The sequence below is a fragment of the Petaurus breviceps genome, unplaced genomic scaffold, assembly GCF_028583685.1.
Source record: "Petaurus breviceps papuanus isolate PSGF00001 unplaced genomic scaffold, PetGlider_PUasm1.0 90459, whole genome shotgun sequence".
Classification (NCBI taxonomy): domain Eukaryota; kingdom Metazoa; phylum Chordata; class Mammalia; order Diprotodontia; family Petauridae; genus Petaurus; species Petaurus breviceps.
Window position 1 is genome coordinate 1,221,425 of NW_027187259.1, and position 14,854 is coordinate 1,236,278.

Genomic DNA, 14,854 nt, shown 5'->3' on the forward strand with positions numbered 1-14,854 from the left:
GGAAAGGAGATGGAAAGTAAATGATGAATCCTAACTCCTGTCCTTCTACACCTTCTTCTCAGTGTACTTGAGGCTTTCTTGTGTGTGTGTGTGTGTGTGTGTGTGTGTGTGTGTGTGTGTGTGTTTAACATTTTATGGACACCACTGAAGTACTTTTGTTGTAGTGGAAAGAACTCTGGCCTTGGAGTCAGAAAATCTGGGGTGAACTCAAGCTCTGCCACTTATTGGCTGTATGACCTTGAGTAAGTTACTTCTCTTCCTCTTCGCTGACTCTTAATTTCTTCATCTTTAAAGAGAGAGGATTGAACCACTTCTAGGGCTGTATCCCAGAGAGATCATACAAGTGGGAGGAGGACCCGTATGTACAAAAATATTTCTAGCAGTTTTTTTGTGGTGGCAAAGAATTGGAAATTAAGGGGGTGCCCTTCAATTGGGGAATGGCTGAACAAATTGTGGTATATGAAATGTAATGGAATACTACTGTGCTATAAGAAATGAGGAGCAGGTGCACTTTATAATAACCTGGAGAGATTTATATGAATTGATGCAGAGTGAGGAGAGCAGAACCAGGAGAACTTTGTAGACAATTACAGACACATTGTATCTGTGACAACTAACATTGATTGACTGGGCTCCTCTCAGCAATACTACGTTAGAAGACAACTCCAAAGGACTCATGATGGAAAGGGATGTCCATGTCCAGAGAAAAGAACTACAGAGTCTGAACGCAGACTGAAGCAAACTATGTGCTCTCTCTCTTTTGTGTTTTGTTTTGTTCCTTCTTTGTCATCGTTCACTCCATTGGTTATAAGTCTTCTTTACACCTTGACCAGTGTTTAATGCGAAGGTATTTGTAGAATATGTATCGGATTGCAAGCCACCGTGGAGGGGGGAGGAAGGAAGGGGCGGGGGGGGGGGGGAATTTGGAACTCAAGGGATTGTGGAACAGAATGTTGTAAACCAAAAGTAAATAAAGACATTTTTTTAAAAAAGAGAGGATTGGACTAACTGATCTCCAAGATCACTTATTCTTCTTATTATTCTTACAAAATTCTAGGAATTATCGGAATTCTTCTTTCACTAAAGTCATAAGATTTTATGAAAGTAATGAGAGTAAGACTTTATGATGTAATCTCTTGCTGTTCATTATGGCGACCTTGAATTCTCAAGCGCTCTACCAGTAGAATGCAAACTCTGGCAGTTCCTACCAAGCTGGAAAGGCTTTGACCGCCAGCCCACTGACAGCTTAGATATGTCTCTTGTCCATGGGCCAGTCTAGCTAAGTTTGGAAAGGCTTATCATTAGGCTGACTACATGATGATGCCATCTTCATTGATGGAAACTCTCAATAACTCTAAGTCATAGAGAACTTTTATACAATCTGCTATCAAATCATAGATCCTTGAAATGATAGAGTAAACATTTGAATCTCTATTACGGGCTGTAAATATTGTACAAGGTCCCTGCCTTGAAGGAGTTTCCTCCAGCACCTACAGAGATTGATTGATTCTTGTTAGAATGTTAACCAATAGGGGTTTAAGGTGTTTTCCCTTGTAGGACTACTTTACATTGTTACTGGAATGTCCTTATTATTGAAAAGCCATCTTGATTCAAAGGAATGAACCTTTAATGGTGGGTTTTAAGACCCCGAGGGTTAGGATATGATAGTCAAGAGGGAGGCCTTGAAATCACTTGCATCCATTTACTTAGCCTATTCATAAGTCTGGTCCTATCCGTATTAATATAAAGTCAAAATGGTGGATAAATATATCTATTAGGGTTGATTTGGTCAACTGCTGAGCAAAAAAAATCTGCTCAGCATTTGTGATTTAGTTTTTAAGCTGACTAAAATAAGTGGGCCACATATTAGCCATTTTGTGGCTAAATGGGTCAGTCAGCAAACATTTATTAGGGATCTACTGTGTGCCATGCACTGTGCTAAGCCCTGAATGATCAGTTATGAGCCAATTATTGATCAATTGCTGTAAATTTTGCAGAGATGGTAAAATAGTAATAGCACCTACTATGTGCCAGGCACTGTGTTCAGGGTTTTGCAATTATTACCTCATTTGATCCTCACAACAACCTTGGGAGTTATTATTATCCCCATTTTACAGATGAAGAAACTGAGGCAGTTTTAGTGACTTTCAGCTCAGTATTGCATAGCTTGGAAGTGTGTAAGTCCAAATTTGAATTTAGGTCTTCATGACTCCAGGCCCAGTGCTCTGTGGTGCCACCTAGCAGTATGGCCTAGTGGTCCAAATGCTAGATTTGGAAGCAGAAGATGACATTCATATACTGTAATTTGTTTGCCTTTTCCCCAGTTGATGGGCAAGGAACCCCTTTAACTTCCAGTTCTTTGCCTATACTACAAACAGAGATGCTATGCAGTTTAAGTAACCTTTAAGGCATCATTCCAAATTGCTTTCCAGTATAGCCAGACCAATTTACAGTTCTATCAACAGTGCATTAATTTTTCTGTTTTCCCATAGTCCCTCCAAGAATTGTTATTTTCTCCAATCTCCAATCTGTGAAAAAAGAACCTCAGAGTTGCTTTAATATGCATTTCTCTAATTATTAGTGATTTGAAGCATTTTTTTTCAAAAACTTGAATTTGGTCATTTATTTTTCAGTTCTATAAAATAATCCTTTAGCAGTTTGATTGTTATGGTACTTAATAAGTAAATTAAGTTGTGTAGCATTGTCATTTTTATTATATCGGAATGACCTAACCATGAGCAATAAATGTCTCCACCTATTCAAGACTGTCTTTATTTCTCTTTAAAAGTTCTTTGTTTTTCTATTTTATTTTCTTCTTCTAAACAAACACTAAGTAAAACGAACACTTTCATATATAATGTAGAGCAGAAGGAAAGAACTGTATTTAAAACTGCAAATCTCCATCATATAGACTTTAACATGTAACTTTCAAAGCTGCCATGCTTGCCTATGATTTCTTCTAGCCTTCCTTCTGTTCTCTTTTCATTTAGGAGGAGGGGGTCAGACAGAATTCTATCCCCAAAATTTGTACTCCCTCCATAAAAATAAGGACAAGAACAAAAACAAAACTCTTGTAATAAAAACCCAATCAAGCAAAATGAATTTCCTTGTTGACTATGTCCAAAAATATATGTTTCATTCTTCATCTTGAGTGTGTCACCTTTCTATTCAGAGGTAGGGAGAAGACTTCATCATTGGTCCTCTGGGAAAGAATATCGTCTTAGAAGTCTTCTTAGGTTTCTCTGAAATTGTCCCTTTCATGATTTCTCACAGTGTAGTTATTTCCCTTGAGATCCTTGCCATTCCGTTTCTCCAAATGAATTTTATTATATTATTTTAGGTTTTAGAAAGCAATCTTTTGGTAGTTTGGTATGGCTCCAAATGGATAAATTAATTTAGGTCATGTAATTTTTATTCTATCAGCTAAGCCTATCTACGGCAATTAATATTTCTCCAAGTTTTTTTGATCTGCTTTTATTTCTATAAAGAGTGTTTGGTAGTTGTATTCATATAGTTCCTATGTGTGCCTTGGCAGGTAGACTCCCAAATACATTATACATTCTGTGGTTATTTTGAATGGAATTTCTCTGTTTCTTCCGGATGGGTCTTGTTGGTAATACACAGAGAGGCTGATGATTTGTGTGGATTTATTTTATACACTACTACTTTATTGAAGTTATTATTTGTGTCAATTAATTTGACTCCCTAGAGTTCTCTAAGTAGACCATCATATCATCTGCAAAAGTGATAATTTTATTTCCCCTTTGCCTATGTTTATTCCCTCAATTTCTTTAAAAAAAAATCCTACTGCCATAAGTAGCATTTAAGTAGTAAAACAATAGGGGTAATAATAATGTACATCTTTGCTTCACTTCTGATCTCATTAAAAAGGTTTCTAGTTTATTCTCTTTACATATTATGTTGGATCTTCATTATAAATAGACTCTGTTTATTATATTAAGGAAAAGTCCATATATTTCCGTGTTGACAGCTCCTCTTCTTGCTAAACTCTCTCCTCCAAACTTCCCTATTTCTGTTGAAGCAGCTGCCTCCCAGTTTCATAACCTCACCATTAGCCTGGACTCTCTCTCTCTCTCCTTCACACCACATAGGCAATCAGTTGCCAAAGATTTCTGTTTCTCCCTTCACATCTCTGCTTTCCACTCCCCACCGCCCCCTGCCTTACTCATCTACCATTTTGGTTCAGGTTCTTATCACCTCTCTCCTAGATTATTGCAACAGCCTCCTGACTCATCTCCTACTTCAAGTCTCTCATTATCCCAGTCCATCCTACACACAGCTTCCAAAGTAATTTTCCTTAAGTGTGGATCAGACCACATGACTCCCCTACTCAGTCAATTTCAGTGGCCTCCTATTGTCTTTAGGATAAAATATAAACTCATATATGATTAGCTTTGAAAATATCACACTATCTTTCCAGCCTTTCTTTCCAGTCTCATTAGACATTATTCCTTCCAAAACACTCTTCAGTGAAGCCAAAGTGTCCTCCTCTCTGTTCTTCATACACTGCACTCCATCTCTGTACCTTTTCATTAACCATTCTACATGCCTGAAATTCACTCTCTTATTATTATTATTACTTCTGCCTCATAGAGTACACCTCTTTCTTTAAAATGCAGTTCAAACACCAACTTCTGCTGGAAACTCTTGCTGATCCCTTTCACTGCTAGTGCCCTCCCTCCCAATCTGCCTTGTATTGAACAACTTTGTATATATTTGTATTTATTTGCTTTATATTGATGGATTTACTTATTGTCTTCCTCATTAGAAAATAAGCTCTTTAGGAGCAGAGATTGTTTTATTACATGTACTGTATCCTAACACCTAGCATGCATGGTGCCTGCCATATAGTATGTGCGTAATAACTACTTGATTGATTTTTAGTGTTTATAACAGAAGAAGAGTGTTATATTTTGTCCATAGCTTTTTCTGCTTTTGATATAACTACATAATTTTTGTTGTTATTAATATATTCTACTAGGTTTATAATCTTCCTAATATTGAACCAACCCTGCATTTCTTATATAAATCCAACCTAGTGACAATATATAATATTTTTGATTATATATTAAATGTTGCTATAACTTCTTTACTAATGTATTTAAAAATTTATGTAAATGTTCATTATGAATTTTGGTCTTTAGTTTTCTTTCTCTATTTTGACTCTCTGTGGTTTAAGGTGTTAAGACCTTATTTGTATAATTAGAAGGAATTTGGTAAAATCCCTTCTTTTCCTCATTTTTCAAATAGCTAATGTAATATTAGAATTAATTGTTCTTTGAATGTTTGATAGAATTAACTTCTTAATCCATCTCATTCTAGTGTTTTTTGATTTGAGGGCTCGCTTATAACTCGTTCATTTTATTTTTCTGAAACTGGGTTATTTAAATTCTCATTCATATTGACATCTTACATATTATAAGTGTGCATAATTTTTATTTTTTGTCTTTATTAAATTGTTTACTTGTAGTTTAAAAGATTCAGTTCTATAATTCCTTGAGTTTCAAATTTTCTCCCCCTCCCCACCTCCACCCCCATAGCGGCATACAATCAAGTATAAGATCTGCAAATATTTTCACATTAGATATTAGTCAGGTTATAAAGAAGGATTGAATTGGATGGGATGAACAATGGGAAAGAGGAAACAAAACCAAACAAGAAAAATAAGGAGAGCAGGTAATTTGCTTCAATCTTCATTCAAGCTCTGTTCTTTCTAGTTCTTTCTCTGCATGTAGACATATCTCTCCATCATGAGTCTTTTGGAGTTGACTTATAACCCTTTATAGCTGAGAAGAGTCCAGTCTATCAAAGTTGGTCATCACACATACGTTGTGTCTGTAATTGTGTACAAATTTCTCTTGGTTCTGCTCTTCTCACTCAGCATCGGTTCGTATAAGCCTCTCCAGGTAAATATGAAGTCCATCTGCTCCTCATTTCTCATAGCACAATAGTATACCATTACCTTCATATACCACAACTTGTTCAACCATTCCCAAATTTATGGGCATCCCCTTAATTTACAATTCTTTGCCACCAAAAAAAGTACTGCTATAAATATTTTTGTACATACGGGTCTTCCTCCCACTTCTATAATCTCTTTGGGATACAACCCTAGAAGTGGTATTGCTGGGTCAAAGGGTATTCACTTATTTATATCCCTTTGGTCATAGTTCCTAATTGTTCTCCAGAATGGTTAAATCAGTCCACAACTCCACTAGCAATGCATTAGTGTTCCAATTTGCCCACATCCTCTCCATCATTTGTCATTTTCCTGCTTTGTTATCTTAGCCAATCTGACCAGTGAGATGTGGTACCTCAGAGTTTTTTGGATTTGCATTTCTCTAATCAATAGTGATTTAGAGCATTTTTTCATATGCTTATAGATATCTTTAATTTCTTCCTCTGAAAACTTCCTGTTCATATCCTTTGACCATTTATCAACTGGGGAATGACATGTATTCTTATAGATTTGACTCAATTCTCTGTATATTTTAGAGATGAGGCCTTTATAAGAGACATTGGTTGTAAAAATTCTTTCCAGATTTTCCACTTCCCTCTTAATCTTGGTTACATTGGCTTTGTTTGTACAGAAGCTTTTCAATTTAATGTAATCAAAATTATCCATTTTGCATTTTATAATGCTCTCTAATTCTTGTTTGGTCATAAAGTCTTCCCTTCTCCATAAATCTGACAGGTAAACTGTTCCTTGCTTTCCCAGATTGCTTTATGTCAGCATTTATACCTAGATCATGCACCCATTTAGACTTGATTTTGGTATACAGTGTTAGATACTGGTTTATGCCCAGTTTCTGCCATACTATATTCCAGTTTTCCCAGCAGTTTTTGTCAAATAGTAAGTTCTTATCCCCAAAACTGGGGTCTTTGGATTTATCAAACAGTAGATTACTATAATTATTGACTGCTGAGTCTCGTGTACCCAGTCTATTCCATTGATCCACTGCTCTATTCCTCAGCCACTAACAAGTAATTTTGATGACTGCTGCTTTATAGTACAGATTAAAATCTGGTATAGCTAGTCCACCTTCCCTAACATTTATTTTCAATTATCCCCTTGATATTCTGGACATTTTGTTCTTCTAAATTAATTTTGTTACTATTTTTTTTTCTAGATCTATAAAGTAATTTTTTGGCAAATTGATTGGTATGGCACTAAATATATAATTTAATTTAGGTAAAATTGTCATTTTTATTATATTAGCTTGACCCAGCCATGAGCAATTGATGTTTTTCCAATTAGTTAGAAGTGACTTTATTTGTGTGAAAAGTGTTTTGTAGTTGTGATCATATAGGTCCTGGGTTTGTTTTGGCAGGTAGATTCCCAAATATTTTATAATATCTATAGTAACTTTAAATGGGATTTCTCTTTCTATATCTTGCTGTTGAATTTCATTGGAAATATACAGGAATGCTGAGGATTTATGTGGGTTAATTTTATGTCCTGCAACTTTGCCAAATTTATTTATTGTCTCAAGTAGTTTTTTACTTGATTCTCTAGGATTCTCTAAGTATATCATCATATCATCTGCAAAGAGTGATAGCTTGGTCTCTTCTTTGCCTAATTTGATTCCTTTGATTTCTTTTTCTTCTCTAATTGCTACTGCTAGCATTTCTAGTACAAGACTGAATAAGAGGGGTGATAGTGGACACCCTTGTTTCATCCCTGATCTTATTGGAAATGCTTCTAGCTTATCCCCATTACATATAGTACTTGCTGATGGCTTTAAATAGATGCTACTTTATTTTAAGGAAGGCTCCATTTATTCCTATACTTTCTAGTGATTTAATAGGAATGGATGTTGTATTTTGTCAAAAAGCCTTTTCTGCATCTATTGAGATAATCATGTGATTTCTGCTAGTTTTATTGTTGATATGATCAGTTATACTGATGGTTTTCCTAATATTAAACCATCCTCATATTCCTGGAATAAATCCTACCTGAAAGAAGTGCATTATTCTTGTGATAAGTTGCTGTAGTCTTTTTGCTAATATTTTATTTAAAATTTTTGCATCTATATTCATGAGGGAAATTGGTCTAAAATTTTCTTTCTCCATTTGATCTCTTCCTGATTTAGGTATCAGTACCATATTTGTGTCATAAAAAGAATTTGGTAGGACTCCTTCTTCACTAACTTTCCCAAATAGTTTGTAGAGTATTGGAATCAATTGTTCTTTAAATGTTTGATAGAATTTACTAGTAAATCCATCTGGCCCTGGAGATTTTTTCCTAGGGAGTTCACTTATGGCTTGTTCGATTTCTTTTTCTGAGACAAGGTTGTTTAAGTAATTCACTTCCTCTTCAGTTAATCTGGGCAACTTACATTTTTGTAAAAATTCATCCATTTCCCTAATGTTGTAAAATTTATGTGCAAATTTTGGCAAAATTTGGCAAAAAAAAATTTGGCAAAATAATTCCTAATTATTGTTTTAATTTCCTCTTCATTTGGAGGTATATTCACCCTTTTCATTTTTGAACTCATAATTTGGTTTTCTTCTTTCTTTTTTTGTCATGTTGACTAGGGGTCTATCAATTTTATTGTTTTTTTCATAAAACAAGCTCTTAGTTTTATTTATTAATTCAATAGCTCTCTTAGTTTCAATTTTATTAATCTCGCCTTTGGTTTTCATTATTTCTAATTTAGTATTTAATTGGGGATTTTCAATTTGTTCTTTCAATTGCATGCCGAATTCACTGACCTGCATTTCCTCTAATTTAATCATGTATGCACTCAGGGATATAAAACTTCCCCTAAGAACTGCCTTTGGTGTATCCCACAAATTTTGGTATGTTGTCTCATTATTGTCATTCTCTTGAATTTTCTGATTGTTTCTATAATTTCTTGTTTTGACCCACTCATTTTTTAGGATTAAATTGTTTAGTTTCCAATTAGTTTTTAGTCTATCTTTCCATGGCCCTTTATTGCATATGATTTTTATTGCATCATGATCTGAGAACGATGCATTTACTATTTCTGCCTTTCTGCACTGAATTGTGAATTTTTTATGCCCTAGTACATGGTTGATTTTTGTGTATGTGCCATGTATCACTGAGAAGAAGGTATATTCCTTTTTATCCCCATTCAGTTTTCTCTAGAGATCTATCATATCTAGCCTCTCCAAAATTCTATTTGCCTCTTTAACTTCTTTCTTATTTATTTTTAGGTTAGATTTATCAAGTACAGAGAGGGGGAGATTAAGGTCCCCCACTAGTATAGTTTTGCTATCTATTTCTTCCTCTAATTCCCTTAACTTCTCCTCTAGGAATTTGGATGCTGTACCAGTTGGTGCATATATGTTAAGTAGTGATATTGTTTCATTCTTGATGGTGCCTTTTAGCAGGATATAGTTTCCTTCCTTATCTCTTTTAAGTAGATCTATTTTTGCTTTTACTTTATTTGATATAAGGATTGCTACCCCTGCTTTTTTTTTTTACTTTAGCTGAAGCATAATATATTCTACTCCAGCCTTTCACTTTTACCCTGTGTGTATCCCCTTGTTTCAAATGTGTTTCTTGTAGACAGCATATTGTAGGATTATGGTTTTTAGTCCATTCTACTATCCACCTGTTTTATGGGAGATTTCATCCCATTCGTATTCACAGTAATGATGACTATCTGTCTCTTTCCCTCCATCCTATTCCCTTCTTTGCTTATATTTTTGTTTCTTCCTTCTCCCTTCCCCTCCTTAAGCGTTTCCCTTTTGACCACCTCCTCCCTCAGTATTCCCTCCCTGTGACCCCCCCTTCTTTACCTACCCTTTCCCTTCACTACTATTTCCCTCCCTTCCAAACCCCCCTTCTTATCCCCCCCTTACCCCTCCTACTGCCTATAGGGCACAATGGATTTTTATACTTATAGGAATATGTTATTCCCTCTTTGACCCCAAACCAGTGAGAGTAAATTTCATATAGGGCTCCTCTCCCTCCCTCCTTTCCCTCTATTTAATGAGTTTTTGTGTCTTTTCACATTAGAATCTTAAACTTAACTGATTATGTTGATCCCTCTTTGAACCAGAAACCAATGAGAATAATGTTCAAATGATGTTCATCTCCCTCTTTCCTTCCCCTCTAGTATAGTATGTTTTTATGCCTCTTTGTATGGCATAATTTACCTTTTTCTGCCTCATCCTTTCCTTTTATCCCATTACAGTCCCTTTTGAGCCCCTGAATAAGTTTTTTTTATCATCAGATTAGTTCATTTATACCCATACCCTCTATCTATGTATATCCTTTTTAAAGGCCGTGATAATCATATAAATTTCAATATTGACAGGTATCAGCTTCTCATATAGGAATGTAAACATTTTGCTCTTATTGCATCCGAAGTTATGTGCATATATGCATGAGCGTGCGTGTATGCAAGTGTGTATGTATGAGTGTGTGTTTTCCTTGTTTACCTTTTTATGTCTTTCTTGAGTCTTGTAATTGGAGATCAAATTTTCCATTGAGCTCTGGCTTTTTCATCAGGAAAGTCTGAAAGTCCCTTTTTTCATTAAATGACCATGTCCTTGCCTGAAAGATTATGCTCAGTTTTGCTGGGTAGTTGATCCTTGGTTTCAGTCCTAGCTCTGTTGCCTTACAAAATATCAAATTCCAATCCCTCTGATCTTTTAATTTAGAAGTTTCTAGGTTCTGTGTAATCCTGACTGTAGTTCCATGATATTTGAATTGTCTCTTTTTGGCTGCTTGCAGTATTTTCTCCTTAACCTTGTAATTCTGGAATTTGGCTACTATATTTCTTGGAGTTTTCAATTTTGGATCTCTTTCAGGAGGAGTCCAGTGAATTGTTTCAATAATATTTTACCTTCTGATTCTAGGACTTCAGGACAGTTTTCTTTGACAATCTCTTGGAGGATGTTGTCCAAGCTGCTTTTTTCATCATGGCTTTCTGGGCAGACCAGTAATTCTTAGGTTATCTCTCCTGGATCTGTTCTCCAGGTCAGTTGTTTTCCCAGTGAGATATTTTACACTTTCTTCTAATTTTTCAATCTTTATGTTTTGCTTGATTGATTCCTGGTGCATCATAGAGTCCTGAGCTTCAATTTGACTGATTCTAATTTTTAGTGAATTATTTTCTTTGGTTAGTTTTTGAAGGTCCATTTTTTAGGGAGGTATTTTGTCCAATTAGGTCACAGATTTTACTTTTTAAGGATTTGTCTTCTTCAGTGAGACTTTTCAGTTTGGTCACTGTAGATTTAAATTTATCTTCTACCTCTCTAATTTGGATTTTAAAATCTTTCTTGAGCTCCTCCAAGGGTGCTTTTTGGGCTTGAGACCAGTTCATATTTCTTTCTGTGGTCTCAGGTGTGAGTATAGAATCCATGTTGTCCTCTGTATTTGGTTGTTCTTGCTTGCTATAATAAGCTTGGATGGATTTTCTTGCCTTTTCTGTCTCTTTCTCAGCTTCCTTCTTTCTCATTGTGATTTCCTATTTACTAATTTCTCAGGTTGGGAGCTAAGGGCCTGGTTATTGACTTTGTTTGCTGTAGCCTCTGGGTGTCTAGACTGAGGCCAAGGCCAGGATTCTCAGTGTTTCCCCTGAGTTACCTTGAGGCTCACAGAGTAACCTGTGGGGGAGGGATGGTCTGGTCCCTTCAGATTTCTACCTCTATGCCCCTGGGCTACAGCTCAGGCAGGCTCAGCAGCTGGCAGTGCTGGTGTCTGCACAGTCCCCTGATGATGCTAAGGTCCACCTAGGCTTGTGTTGTTAGGGCTTGCTGGCTCCACCACCCTGGGCTTTGGGAGCTCTTGCTGGTCAGGTGAGGTAGGGCTTGTTGGGACCCCTCCCACCCTTCAGACTCCTTACTGCCTCAGTTACACCCTTTCTGTAGGACTCCTAAGCCTAAGGCTATTTCTGCTATTTTAGGATTTTACTCTGGGTGGGGCATTTATCTCTGGGTTTTCTAGGTCAGGGAGGGGGAATATGAGCAGCCAGAGTTTACTTTGCCATCCTGGTCCCTGGAAAATCAGTCAGGTGATTTTTAAACTTCCAGGCTGTGGGCTGATAGCCCCAGGAGAAGCTGCTGTCTCTGCTACGGGCCCTGAGCTTTCTCTCACCCAACTCCAATGGATTCTCCTGCCCTGTAGTGAGATGCTGGTGAGACAACTGCGAATCACCCTCGGGGTGGGTGAGTCTGTTGGATGAGGCTCCTTCTTACTCAGATGTAGTCTGCTCTCTAGTCTGCACTGGTGTAGCCCCCGCATGCTCTGTACTCCCTCTGCCCCGACCCACGTGGGCATTTTCCTGGGCTGGATTCTGCCACGCTCCAATTCCCAGTGGATTCTGTCACTCTAAAATCCATTAAGATTCACTTTTTAAAGTTTAGTGACAGGATTCATTGGAGGAGCTTAGAAAAGTTACTGTTTCAGTTCCTCCATGTTGGCTCCACCATGCCCATAATTTTTATTTTTAATAGTAACAATTTGGGTTTTGTCATTTATCAGACTTTCATCTATTTTATTGATTCCCCCCAAAAAACCTAGTTTCTAATTTTATTAATAAAAATTCAATTTTGTTCATCTCTTTACTTTTCAGAATTTCTATTTTAGTGTTTAGTTGTTTTTTGTTGAAGTGTTACTTTTTTAGTTATTTTAGTTGCATTCATTGATCTTTTTTTCCCCTCTCTTTTATTGATGAGAGTTTTTATATATATGAATTTCACCTAAGGACTGCTTTAGCTGTATCTTAAAAATTTCAGTATTGTCTCATTGTTGACATTATATTAAATGAAGTTTTCTATTTTTCTATGATTTGCTGTTTGACTCAACAATCCTTTAGTATTAAGTTATTAAGTCTCAAATTAATTTTCAATTCTTTTTTCAAAGACCTTTTGTTGAATATAATTTTATTGTATTATAACCAATAAAATATGTGTTTAATATTTCTTTTTTTCTGTACTTCTTTGTGAGATTTTTAATGCCCTACTGCATGATTATTCTTTGTAAAGGTGTCAGATGCTGCTGAAAATTGTGTATAGTTTTTTTCTATTCCCATTCAGTAATTACCAGAAATCTATAATATCTAACTTTTCTAAAATTCTATTAAATCCTGTACTTCTTCCTTTTTTTTTATATTTTGAGTAGATTTACCTCAGTCTAAAAGGGGTAGGTTGAGTTCTTAAACTATTATAATTTCACTATTTATTTCTCCCTGTAAATTGTTTAATATTTCCATTAAGCATTTAGAGAATATGTCATCTAGTGCATATTTTTGAATTGATATTAATTAATTATACAGCCATTTGTTATAATGTGCTTTACTTTTTTATCTCTTTCAGTCAAGGCCATTTTTACCATTGTCTTGTCTGATATCTTGGTTGCTACTATTTTATTGAGTTTACTTGGAGCATAAGAGATTTTTGTTCATCCCTTTATTTTCACTCTATGTGAATCTTTATGTTTCACATGTGCTTCTTGTAAATAAAATATTGTTGGATTCTGCTTTCTAGTCCATTATTTTATCATCTTCAATTTTTATAGATCATTCACATTCATGGTTGTGATTGTTAATTGTGTATTTTCCTTCTTTCTATATGCTTATCTTCTTTCCTCTATTCATCCCCCATGCTGATCTTCACAATGAAGAGTAAGATTAGAGAGGACTACGATTATCACTAATGATCTCTATATGATGCACTCTGCTTCCACTCACCTTCCCTTGTCTTCCTTGCACTTAGACTCCATAGGTTCTTAATCTTTCTTTTTTTCCTTTTAAAGCCACCCCTCTTTTATTCCCCCTTTACTCCTCTCCCCTCTCCTAGTTCCTTCCTTTGTTATCTGTTGACTTGAATGTATTTATGCAACAAACTCTGTGTGTTTTACCCTCCTTTGTCTAGTTCAGTTGGAAATGAGGTTCTGTTGACACCTGTTCCCCTTTCTTCCATGTTTATATAATCACCTTCTTGTGAACTCTGTATATATGAGATAGTAAGTTCCATATTCCTTCTCCCCCTTTATATTGTTTTTCATCTTTGTGATTCTTTCATGAGGTGACCAATGGCTTCTTTCTAGTTTTACTTTACTCTGGTTATAATAGGCCTGAGCAGTTTTTTATTCACTGTTTCTTGAAATATGGTATTTAGGCACTTTTTTGTGGTTGTGGTTTTTAGGTAGTCTAATGATTCTTAGATTTTTCTCTCTTTGACTTGTTTTCTAAGTCAGTTGTTTTTTATTTTTTATTTTATTTGCTATTTTGGAGGGAAATTGGGGTTAAGTAACTTGCCCAAGTCACATGGTTAATTTTCTTTTTTTTTTTTTCTGTTAAGTGTCTGAAGCCAGATCCGAACTCAGGTCCTCCTGATTCCAGGGCTGGCACTCTATTATTGCGCCACCTAGCCACCCCTAAACTTTTAGGAAGTTATTTTCTTTCTTTTTTTTTTTTTTTAAGCAATTGGGGTTAAGTAACTTGCTCAAGGTTACATAGCCAGTTGTTATTTCTGGGTGTGGTGCTAAGTATCTGAGCCTGGATTCTATCTCAGGTCATCCCGACACTGGGCCCGGTGCTCTTACTCACTGTACCTCTATTTTAAAATTCTTTTGCTTTTGTTCCAGTGTTTCTCATATCATAGAATCATTGATTTCTGTTTGGTCCATTCTAATTTTCAAGGAGTCTGTCATTTAAGTAAAATTTTGCTTCCCTTTTCCTAAGATGTTTATTTTCCTTCCAGTTCTTTCCTCTGGAACTCTCAGCTTCTTTAACTCTTGCTTCATTTCTTCCAGGAATTCTAGTTGACCTCATGGTCAAGCTATGTTTTTGTTTTAGGCTTTTATTATAGATGTCATATATTATAGAAGTATATGTTGTAAATTATAGAATTA

The 14,854-nt window shown here is 35.7% G+C and overlaps 1 protein-coding gene across 3 annotated transcripts in view; it reads left to right on the plus strand.

The window, feature by feature from the left end:
• Nucleotides 1-14,854, plus strand: part of LOC138141716 (putative P2Y purinoceptor 10) — a 170,624-nt gene that overhangs the window by 75,812 nt on the left and 79,958 nt on the right. Inside the window, exon 1 of one of the 3 annotated variants that reach the window (XM_069062527.1) lies at nt 11,953-12,161. The exons of the other annotated variants lie outside the window; for them this stretch is intronic. The gene's annotated coding sequence lies outside the window, so the exon portion shown is untranslated. Of the gene's footprint in view, nt 1-11,952; nt 12,162-14,854 lie in introns of those variants that run through there. 3 annotated transcript variants of the gene reach the window in all.